Source organism: Dipodomys spectabilis, unplaced genomic scaffold, assembly GCF_019054845.1.
Source record: "Dipodomys spectabilis isolate Male_0828 unplaced genomic scaffold, ASM1905484v1 ptg000499l, whole genome shotgun sequence".
Lineage (NCBI taxonomy): Eukaryota > Metazoa > Chordata > Mammalia > Rodentia > Heteromyidae > Dipodomys > Dipodomys spectabilis.
The window spans coordinates 2,274,576-2,286,832 of NW_024871176.1; the positions used below are offsets into that span (position 1 = coordinate 2,274,576).

At 39.7% G+C, this 12,257-nt stretch overlaps 1 protein-coding gene across 3 annotated transcripts in view; it reads left to right on the plus strand.

Annotated features, from left to right (window-relative positions):
- Taok3 (TAO kinase 3) overlaps positions 1-12,257 on the plus strand; it is a 133,296-nt gene that overhangs the window by 6,404 nt on the left and 114,635 nt on the right. The window contains exons 1-2 of one of the 3 annotated variants that reach the window (XM_042669598.1): positions 4,967-5,121; positions 10,717-10,852. The exons of 1 other annotated variant lie outside the window; for it this stretch is intronic. The gene's annotated coding sequence lies outside the window, so the exon portion shown is untranslated. Of the gene's footprint in view, positions 1-4,966; positions 5,122-10,716; positions 10,853-12,257 lie in introns of those variants that run through there. One more of the 3 variants, XM_042669599.1, reaches the window with a different exon arrangement.

Here is a 12,257-nt window from a genome sequence, read left to right on the forward strand (position 1 = left end):
ACACAAAGAAAGGGAGTGGAAGGAGGTGAGAGAGAAAGCAAGAAATATTCCATCTAAAAAATGTTTTGTGACCCTTCAAAGAGAAAATATCTTTCAGTTCCTCAGTGTTTGATTCCTGCCAATCACAATAGTTTTTTGTGTTTTTTTTTTTTTTTGAGTTGTGAGAGATTGCACAGTGGTATTTCAGCATCGAGTTTAGTTTGTAATTGTTTAGCCTACACACGCATTTCATTGATTTCTTTGTTAGAAGTCTGTTACTATGTCTTAGATTCAGCTTAGAGAAAGAAATACATGATATTTATTTATGGCCTGTCTGTAATTCTACATTAATTAGGGTGAGATTGTGGGCTGAATAAAAAGCAATTTAGGGTTTAGAGGCATGGCCCAGTTGGTAGAGCCCCAGCTAATGAGGGGAAGCGTCAGATAGAGTTCTAGTCCTGGTTTCAGACAAAAAGAAAAAAATTATTTAATTTTATGCGTCTCATTTTCTGTCTAATGACACTGGCTTATAACCAGAGTGATCCAGAATAATGACAATTCAAATACATTTACCTATTACAATAGATGACACTAATCAAGACACAATCCTTCCTTCCTTCCTTCCTTCTGGAACTGGATTTGAACTCAGGCCCTCTTGCTCTCCCTTACCTTTTTCAGTTCAAGACTGGTGCTTTAGAACTTGAGTCACACCTCAATTTCTGGCTTATTGTTGGTTAATTGGAGATAAGCCTTTCACACTTACCTGCTCTGTGTGGCTTTGATCCTCAGATCTCAGTCTCCTGAGAAGTTAGGATTACAGATGTGAGCTATCATGCCTTGCTTCAGATATTCTTAATATTTTCATCCTCTGAGAGAACTGACTGACTTTGCCAGGGTCATGCAGACCATAAGTGGAAGGCTCTGGATTCAGAGTCTGGGAGGACAGCTCCAGTTTCTTAGGGTTTCTCAGCTATGGCTCTCTTGATACTTAGGGACCTCAGAATTCTTTGTGCAGGGCTGTCTTCTGCATCATAAGGTAGTGACATTCTCTGGTCTTGATGATTCACTAGATGCCTATAGCATACTTACCAAGCTATGAGAACTCAAAAGGGGTTGCCATCTATCCCTGGGGAGTAAAATTCTCCTCTTGGGAACTGAGCATGCACATTACCATCTTTTACTTCAGAGCCAGTATGTACAATGCATGTTTGTTTGTTTTTTATTGTGCTGGTACTGGGACTTGAACTCAGAACCTTAGTTTTTTCACTCAAGACTGGCACTCTACCACTTGAACCACACCTCCACTTCCAGCTTTTTGGATTTTTGCTTAATTGGAGATAAGAGTCTTAATGACTTTTTATATCTATACTGGCTTCAAATCTCAATCCTCCTGAGTTATCTAGGTGGCCTGAGCCACCAGTGTCTGGCTTTGAGGATCTTAATAAAGTTCTCAGGAATGACTCCTATGTCAATTTTCCATTCACTGGTTTTGTCCTTCTGAGATGCCACACACTGTTAGTCTTTTGCTCTGCCTAGAGGACATTCTGATTTTGTATGCAAGTTCAAAACCTCTAACTTGGCTTACTGACCTGAGTACAGATTTATCAACCTGTTCTTAGGTTTTATCACCTGATTTGTACCCACAAAGACAGTCTTTGCCCCATCAGACTGGCCTGCATACTAGCCAACTTCTTCCTGCTTTGCCACCCTCTGGTCTTGTTCCTGCTCTTTCTCTTGCCTACATACCCCTGTTCCTCATTTTGTAGATTTTTTTTCTTTCCAGTGCTTGGGATGGAAATATCCAGGCAAGCATCTTACTACTGAGCTACAGTGTTATCTTTCATGAGGTCATTTCTGATCATCCTCCTTGTTTCTCTCTCTTTTACATTCCCTAAATTCTGTACTTTTTCTTATTACATAATATTCTTTGATGTTAAATTATAGGGTTTGTCCTTGTGTCATGCTTACTGACATCCATCTTTTTTCTTTTTCTTTTTCTTTTTTTTTGCCAGTTCTGGTGCTTGAATTCAGGGGCTTGAACTCAGGGCCTAAAGCTCAGTCCCTGAGTTTCTTTTGCTCAAGGCTAGCACTCTACCACTTGAGCTACAACACCACTTCCGGCTTTTTCTGTTTATGTGGTACTAAGGAACCGAACCTAGGGCTTCATGCATGCTAGGCAAGCACTCTAGCACTAAGCCATATTTCCAGCCCTGACATCCATTTTCTTGATTTCAAAAGGATGGTGTCTGATGCCTCTAACAAAGTGCCTTTTTTTTTGGGGGGGGGGGGTCTGGTCGTGGGGCCTGAACTTTGGGCCTGGGCGCTGTCCCTCAGCTCTTCAGCTCAAGGCGAGCGCTTTCCAGCTCCACAAAGTGCCTTTTAACTAACATCCTAATTATTGAATTGTATTAAATTTAAGGACTTATTTTAGGCTCAAATAATATTTAAGTGTAATTATACAGATAATTATTGCTGCCAATGAAGACAGCAGGGGTAATTCCTAAGGGGAGAATTCACTTCTGACCCTAACAGTTGGTAAACCTGATAGATTAATATATGTTTATAGGGCTGGGAAGGTGGCTCAGTGATAAAGCGCTTGCCTTGCATGCCTGAGGCCCTGGGTTCGATTCCTCAGCAGCACATAAGCAAAAAGAAAAAAACCGGAAGTGGTGCTGTGGCTCAAGTGGTAGAGCGCTCGCCTTGAGCTGAAGAGCTGAGGGACAGCGCCCAGGCCCAGAGTTCAGGCCCCACAATCGGACCCCCCAAAAATAATAATAATATATGTTTGTAATGTTATTATAGTTAGTATATGTAAACTTTTTTATTGTACTAAGGATTTATCTACCACTTTAGCCATGCCTCCAGCCCAGTTTTTATAATGCCAGCCCTGGGGCTTGAACTCTAAACCTTGGGCACTGTCCCTGGGCTCTACCACTTGAGCCATAGTGCCACTTCTGGCTGTTTCTATGATTAATTGGAGATATGAGTGTCATGGACTTTTCTGCCCAGGCTGGCTTTAAACCACCATCCTCAGATATCAGCCTCCTGAGTAGCTAGGATTACAGGTGTGAACCTCTGGCATCCCACTCTAGCCCAGGTTTTTGTGGGTTAATTGGAGATAGAGTCTCAAAGATTTTTCTGCTTGGGCTGGCTTTGAACCTCCATCTTCTAGATCTCAGCCAGATCCTCCTGAGTATTATTTTAAACATAAGGAAGTATAGTAAAGTGTAGCTTAAAATGGTAGATTTTATCTGTATATGTTGCTCTCTGGGTTTTTCATTCTTCTTTAAACAGTCCTGAATTTAGTATTTCTGTTGCTGTTGAATGCAAATAAAATCCATTCCTACCATTTCACACCATATACCTGAGATGTCTGTGTCTCAGTCTGGCTAAAACCTGTGAAAACTGTTTATTATCACACAGACTAATGGATGGATGTCTGTTGATGTTGCCTTAGGCACTGAACACTGGTAACATCAAAATAACAATATGGAAAATTATGGACAAGAGCATTATCCCTGTTTTAAAACAACAAGAAAAAACCACCTGATTTTCTTTTTCTTTTCTTTTTTTTTTTGTTCGGTCATGGGGCTTGAACTCTGGGCTTGGGCGCTGTCTCTGCGTCTTCAGCTCAAGGCGAGTGCTCTACCGCTTGAGCCACAGCGCCACTTCCGGTTTTCTAGTGGTTTATTGGAGATAAGAGTCTCTCTCGGGGAGTTTCCTGTCCGGGCTGGCTTTAAACTGTGATCCTCAGATCTCAGCCTCCTGATTAGCTAGGATTAGGTGTGAGCCACTGGCGCCCTGCCGTACCTGATTTTCTTAGATACTGATATTGATCCTGAAAATTGGTCAGCTCTGGTTTCTGAGGTTACTATCATTTTTCTGCATGTACATTTTTCTATATGGGTATGGAATGTGCTTTAAGCCTAAATTAAAATAACTTAGTCACTGGTGACTCATGGTGAGAAGTTTTTCCTTTTCCTGCTGGACCCTATGCCATTGCCTCCAACATGCTTGTTTGAAATGTTAGGAAAACATTTTAAAAATATATTTTTAAAGAATCCTTACTTTTGTGTACTGGGTTCTAGAAAAAGAGGTTTGTTATTTGTTTTTAATTTTTTTGTTTGTTTGTTTTCCAGTCGTGGGGTCTGAACTCTGGGCTTGGGCACTGTCCCTCAGCTCTTGAATTCAAGGCTACCACTTGAGCCACAGCGCTACTTCCAGTTTTTTCTGTTTTTGTGGTGCTGAAGAAGGAACTCAGGGCCTCATGTATGGCAAGGCAAGCACTTTACCAATGAGCCACCTTCCCAGCCCTTGTTATTTGTTTTTGCTTGTTTGTTGGCTTGGGTTTTGGGGTTTTTTTTGTTTGTTTTTGTCAGTCGTGCGGCTTGAACTCTGGGCCTGGGTGCTGTCCCTGCACTCTTCAACTCAAGCCAAGTGTTCTACCTCTTGAGCCACAGTGCTACTTCCAGTTTTCTAGTGGTTTATTGGAGATCAGAGTCTCAAGGACTTTTCTGCCCGGACTGGCGTTGAACCGTGATCCTCAGGTCTCAGCCTCCTGAGTAGCTAGGATTACAGGCATGAGCCACTGGCGCCTGGCTTGCTTTTTTTTTTTTTTTTTTAACTGAGTCTTGCTGTGCAGCTTAGGTTGCCCTCAAAGTCAGTCCTCCTAATGTCAGCCTCTCAAGTGCTGGGACTACAGATCTCAGCACCAGACCTGACTGGAAAAGCCCTTTTAGGTTTAATATGATAATAATTACAATGCTTTAACAAGATGATTATCGTCATTTCATAATCAACCTAGTTTGGACGGCTCGTAGTATTAGCTCAAGATGGTCCTGTCCTGAAATTCTATGACATTTTAAATCTCCCTTTGTGGATTACATACAAGCGGAAGAGTAGATTGGCACCACCCATTGGCTCAAGCACCTGTAAGAACCAATGGGAGGGAACAGGAAATACCTCAGCCTGCTGAGTGATAGCAGAGTGGGGCACCCAGAGCATTCTGCTGTCTCTGCAGTTCCTTGTTGGGATCATACCAGGCTTCTTGAAGATTCTTCTTTATACACGCTTAAAAGGGCACTTAATTTGGAATTTAAAATGTGAATGGTTATTCATCTTTCCTACATTATCGAGGAGTTGGTAAGTAGTCCTTTCTCTTCCTCCTGTCCAATGCTTTGTCCCATGAAATCTTACTGGAGCATGCTGGGTGGGAGAGAGTGCATAAAACATTAAAACCTGAGCTGAAAGGATTATTGACAGCAGTAACCTGCTCTAATATTTACACGTTACCTCCATAATAGTAGGCATGATCAGAATATCTTTGTTTTTTACCTAAGATTTGTGTAGCCTGAGTGTGGTTTTTCTCTTTTGTAGGGGTATAGGGGAAGTCTTGGAAACATTTTTAGAAAATTCTTTCCCAAGGATCAGCATGTAAAGCCGTAGAAAGTGTTTGTGATGTCAATTGTCCGATCAGGAAGTCCTGTGTTTGAATCTCGCTTATAAAACTTAGGTGTCTGTAATAACTTCCTTTCTGGGGATGAAAGTCCTTGATAGCCTAGTGGTATTTTTTTAAGTGAAATTGTCTTCAGTTTCATCTTTCCTCTAAGTAAGAGACACCTTTTTTTTTTTTTAAGCCATCTTAAGGGCCAATTTACCAATTGCTGTGGCACATAAAGTATGTTTAGGGACTATGGTCTGTTGGATTGGAAAGACTGACACCTGCATTTCACATGTTCTTTGCATGGTCTTCTAGTTTGCATTAAATATCTTATTGGAAATGGCTCCATTCTTACCAGTGTTAATGCACAAGAGTAACTTAAACTCCCTGTTGAATTTTATGTGAATATTTATGGCCTTAACTCAAAATTCAGCAGCAAACCATCAACCCCAAAAGCCATTGCATTCATATGCTCTATTTATTTTAATTTGTAGTTTGATATTCTACAAATAAACATTAAGGTCATTTTTTAATTGGGCCTTTGTTTGATTTTTTTGAGGGGGTAAACATCAAAATCTTAGCATATGAGTCTTTTATTTAAAAAAGGTTTAAATTTACTAGAGGTCATCTTTATTAAGGATGGATGCAATATATGCTAATGTGTTGTATTACTTTAAAGCAGTTTTTGAAAATGAAGCTACTCAAAACAGCACTCTGTTTATCTCAGAGCTCCATAAAAATATCACTCTTCCTATTTTACTTCTTTCACAGAAACAGAAAACAATATAAAAACTGAATTTAGAGGCAAGATCAGAGCATTTGGTCACATCGACTATGGTTTCTCATGTTTGTAAATAGTGTTAGTTACCTAGAGAAATATGAAGACAAAATATCTTAACTATGAGGTAATTAATAATTGAGACCACTGTAGTCCATAAATATAATTTGATGAAGTAAACAAGTAGATATTTTTTAATGTGACAACTCACAATTTGCATATTAAAAAAAGTCAATGTGAAACATTTTATAAATCAGTAAAGCTACTCAAAGTGGTTTTGTTTTAACTTGATTTTGGTTTACCAACTTCATGAGGCCATCAGACTAAGTTTTAAATAAAATGTATACACTGATCTGTAACCCTGGACAAATCCTTAATTTTGTACATGTTTTATGTGTAAATTCAGTCTTAGAATTGTGTACCGATACAGCTTTCATTCAAGAAATTTTGAGGGCATAGTCCCTGTGTGGTGGAGTATTTTATCTAATGTATTAACAAAGGAAATTAAAAGTTTCAGATGATTGAAAACATTTTGAAATATGACATATTGCTTATTTCTTTCTTAAGACTTTTGAATGTTTAAAGACTTCTAAGTGTGGCTGATGTGAATTTCAGGTCACATTGGAAAGGAAAAGTTGGCCTTTTTTGATGGTCTGAAGGTTACATTGGCCATCCAGAAGTGTCCTGGTCACAGCTCAGCTGAGGGTGGGGCAGAGGAAATGGGTGGTGCCCCATAGTGACAGATTATTGCAGATTATATATGGCTGTGTGCCAGAACACCAGTAATGGAAGGGGAAAAGTGGAAGTGACTAACTGTATCTTATTAATTTGTATGTTTATTTCACCATTAGAACAGTTTGCCAGTTTTCTCAGATGACAAGTTTCATATTCCTGAATGACCTGACACGTGCTTTCATCTTCTAGCCCCTCATTTCCTGTGTTCATACTCTTTATCTCTGGTTAGCCCAGATCTATCTCACCGACCCTTCTGTGGAAGGCCACATGTTAGCAGCAATGAGTCGGGGAGAGGAGGCAGAACTTCAAAAACCCTAAGTGCTCTATTTCCTAGTTAAACGTATTGCACAATTCTGATATAAGGATGTCCAATTGCAGTCAGACCATTATGTAAAGTACAAAAAAAATACTTCCTGTGAAGGAGTTGGTAGCTCTAGATTGTTCTGGTTCAGCTTTAAATTGAGATGCTTACTCTTGCAACATAAAAGGAAGCTTTGTAGAGGAAATATGACATCTGTGCCCAGATGCAAGAGGAGGGAATTACAGTGGAGAATTATTTTTAGAAGTGTCTTATGGATTTATTTTATTTTATGTAGAAAGAACTATATTTAAAAGGTTAGTTGTGCTGCTAGGAGTGAGCACAAGTAGCGTGGGTCACTGGAATTCTAAGAAGATTCTTTTCAAGCATCTTTAGGTCATCTGAAGACTACTTAAATCTTCAACTGGCTGAGTTGCTTTATAGATATGACTAACCAAGAAAAATACTTCAACCTTGTCAATACATTGGATTGTGATGTAAAAGAAGTTGTCCTGCTGAAAGGACCGTAAGACTCCCAATTCCTAGTTGTGCCTTGCTACCCTTCACAAACCCAGTATGAAGTTTTCAGTTCAGAGTGAAGGAATCTGTCACCTGATGCCCTCCCTAACTCTTACATAGTAAGAAATAAAGCCAGCTTCCATATATATGTAGATTGGGTTTTTGTTGTTGTTATTGTTGTTTGTTTATGTGTTTGTTTTCTGAGACAGTGTCTCTGTATAGTCTAAGCCGGCCTCAAACTCTCAGTTTTCTGCTCAGCCTTTCAAATGCTGGGGTTACAAGGTGTGTACCACCATACCCAATACCTATCTCTTACTTTTGAATTTGGTCCCATAGATTTAGAATAGGGAGTCTAATCTAATGATTTACAAGAGCAGGCAGATCAAGTTAGAGAACTTGTCGGCCACCTGCTAGTTTTGTGATCAAGTACAAACCCCATAGCTTCTCTGAAATGTGAGTTCCTTCAGCTATAAACTGGACATTCATGTTGGGAGGATTAAGTGAGATACTATATGGTAAACCAAGGTTGGCTATGCATGGAAAGAAAGAAAACAGTGACCACTGGTGGTTTTACTCTTCCTTATGACTTTGGGGTATTCCAGTTTCATACATAAAGTCATGTCTAGGTAAGAGAATTCATGTTCTGTAACAGAAGTACCTAGAAAGTGCTATGGGGGCATGTGAATGAGGTCTATTGATCTTATTTATTATCCTAATTTTGTATATGCCATCCATTCTAAGCTGACAGGAGGAAGGGTGCAAGGTACGGTGCATTTTGACATTATTAGTCAGAATGATTGTCTAGTCAGGCAACTTTTGCATTAGTAAGATTTCTTTCTTTGTTTCATCTCAGATTTTCTTTTCATTTATTTCATTATTTATTTTTGGTCTTGGAGCTCTTTTTGCTCAAGACTAGTACGCTACCACTTTGAGCCACATCGACACTTCGGGTTTTCAGCCTCTTGAGTAGCTAGGATTATAGGCATGAGCCACTAGCACACCTGGCTTCTCAATTTGATAAAATTCTGGAAAGCAACATGACAAAGAATTAATTTAAGTTCCTTTTCGTGGTGTTTATGTGTTTGTTGCTTCTGAGCAGACCCCTGTCACATAACTTAGGACTCTGTCTTCAGTCTTTTTTTTTTTTTTTTCTGGTCCTGGAGCTTGAACTCTGGGCCTGGGCTCTGTCCCTCAGCTCTTCAGCTCAAGGCGAGCACTCTACTACTTGAGCTACAGCATCACTTCCGGTTTTCTGGTGGCTTATTGGATATAAGAGTCTCACGGACTTTCCTGCCCCTGCTAGCTTTGACCCTCGATCCTCAGATCTCAGCCTCCTGAGTAGCTAGGATTACAGGCATGAGCCACTGGTGCCCAGCTGTCTTCAGTTTTTAGATCAGCTACAAGTCTTTTAGTCTTTAGTCTTTTGCTTTGGTAAAAACAGACAATATATAATATATATTTGGGTACAGAAAAGGCTTTTAGGCAAAGCATAGTGTTGTGTGCATATAATTCCAGAATTTGGAGGCTGAGGCAGGGTGATTACAAGTTCAAGGACAATCGGTATTACATAGTAACTTTGAGGCCAGCCTGTACTACATAGCTTAACCCTGTGTCAAAAAAACATAAAAACAGACAAAACCAAAAGAATGTGGAGAGTTTTTTTTTTTCTATTTTTACTCTCCACATCCTAGAGGCCTATACTCTGTAATTTTACTCATGAATTTAAAACATACAGTGATTGTTAAACAAGCAAACTTTCATGGGATGTGTTATCAATGCAGATGTGAAATTGGGGAGACAGGTCTGTGTAAACTGATGAAAACCAAACCATACAACTATTTTTATTATACTTGGTATATGATGGCCTTTGAGAACACATTTCTAGTGTTTGAATTTTCTAGATCTGTATTACATCTTGCTTCGTCTTCCTGACTTTGAGCATCCCCATACTTACCCAGCTTCAGTTCCTGTGTTCCTGGACCCATCCTTTCTGTCATTCTAAAGTCAGCCTCTCTCAGCCATATCCTACTTATTTGAGGCTTTCTATGCTACTATGACTTACTTGGTCTAAAAAGCCATCCTCCAGATTTCTCTGATTATTCAGATTTTTACATTACCTTCAGGGCCCTGTACCAATGATACATCCTCTTTGAAGCTTTTCCTGTTACAGCTCTTTACTGGTTTCAGTGCAAATTCCCAGGTGACTTTTATTTTAGCAAACTGATGAACAAAAATGTATGTAGTATCTTATTCACTGCTGTATCTTCACTAAGGTAAACATTTGGGTGGTTGGTAATTAGCGAATACTAATTTCATATACTAACAGGCCCCACTGTGACATTTCCATACATGAATATGTTGTGAGTTGATTGTGACCCTCTTCCAGATACTCTTTGTTCTCCGCATCCTATTCCCTAGTAGCTCCCTTCCTACCCCTCCTTCATCTTTTTAAATACTGCTTTCTACAAAAGAGAAACTTGTTTCATGTAGTTTAATATGATTACATCTAGTTTGATCCATTTTCCTACGAATGACATGATTTTATTCTTTATGACAAAATAATACGTGTGTGCGCACGTGCACGCGTGCGTGCGCGCGCGCGCGCGCGCGCGCGCACACACACACACACACACACACACACACACACACACACAGTCCAGCTGGTACTGGGTCTGCTCAATTCTGGGACTCAGTCTTGAGCCACAGATCCACTTCCAGGTTTTTGGTGGTTAATTGTAGGTAAGAGTTTCAGGCTGGCTTCAAACTCTGGTCCTCAGATCTTCACCTCCTTAGCTAGGATTGCAAGCATGAGCCTCCAGTACTGAGTATGATGAGTAGTCTTTAATTCCTCACAAGCAGCTCCAATTTCCTACTACCTTGAAAGCACTATGGAGAACAAATAAGACTCCTACTACTAGTCATATTCAGTTAATGAAATTCAGAAGTGTCCCTGTCCTTTAAAAACAGGCCCAAGGGTGCCAGTCCTGTCAAGAAGTTGTCAGTTATTTTCTGTGGATGAAGAAGAGATTGCTTATGATGGAGAGAGGCAAGCTGGGAAATGGAATTTGAGCTGAGTCTTGAGTGCTGGCCAGTTCTTCAGCAGGTATGGTAGGATGTAATCAATGTTTTGTTTTGTTTTTCCAGCCTAGTTCAGACATGGAAAACAAAACTAGTATACTTAGGACAGTTGCAAATCAAAGGCCTTTGAATCACATACCAAGATTTTGAACAGGAAATAGTGGGGAGCCACTTAAGGTATTTGAATAGAAGGGATGCAATCAGAGCCTTTGAAAGACTATTCCATGGATAGCTTATAGAATAACTTCAAGGAAAAAAGAGATTGGGAATGAGAATTTGGACTGGTGATGAGGTTCTATGAACTAGGACAGCCTCTATGAGAAAGAAGAAAAGCAGCTTGTAAGAGATTTATTGAGGGCATTAACAGCTTGGGGGAGAGCTAAGTGCACAGGAGAGAATGAGATGGACAGGAGAAAGTGCAGAGAGAAGCCGCCCAGCACAGATGCCCATGTGAGCAGGTAGGAGGAGGAGGAGGAGAAGCCAGTAGAGGAGGTGGACAACTGTGGTCCCACACAAATCAAGAAATCAGAGCCTTTCAAGGAGGTGTGGCATAGAAGTTCTAGAAAGTACAACCCAAAGAGATACCTGTTGCGTTTAGAGATAAGGAGGTTGGAGTTAGTGAGCTTACTAGTTGCAGAGTTATCTTTCTTCCTGGAAAGGTCTCCTTCACTCCTCAACAAAGGGTGCCTGGAGTGTACCATAGGCCTGAAGGAAAGGTAGATACAGAGAGCACCTGAAGATTTAAGAAAATGACAGGGGCAAGTTAATGAAATGAGCAGGCCACAGGCTAAAGAATTAAGAAAACATTTGCTAGGGAGAGGTGGGTAACCTGGAAAAAAAAAAAAAAAACAACAGGTAGAAGAAGCCAGTTGATATACATGGAAATTTCTAGATGGAATGGAAAAAAGTTGAGGACATTGAATGGCGTGGATTTGGAATTTATAGTATTATTGCTTATAAGTAGTACTTAGAATTAGAAAATAAATGCCTTGAGTCACTTCAAGCATATGTGGAAAGGTTAAATTCTGTCACTGCTATGTGTTTCATTCTTTATGTATTGACTATGTATTTTCTAATGCTTTTAAATACATTTGACTGCAAAAGCAGAGCTTCATGGTGTAATTATACAGGCCATTAGTTAGGCCAGTCAAGACCACGTTTCTTGTCATTTTCAAGCTGTGTATTTTGAATGCTAATAATAGTAGATATTATTAGCACAGCATTTAGTTTAAAAATTAGTTTATAATCCTAGGTTTAAAATTATCATAAAAATGTTTTATTCTTTCTAAAAGATGCCCCCAGAAGAATACTTTATATTTTTCTCTAGACTATGAATTTGTTAAAAATACATTCTAGAGTGTGACAGGTACTAGGCTAACATCTTTTTTTTGGGGTCCGGTCGTGGGGCCTGAACTCTGGGCCTGGACACT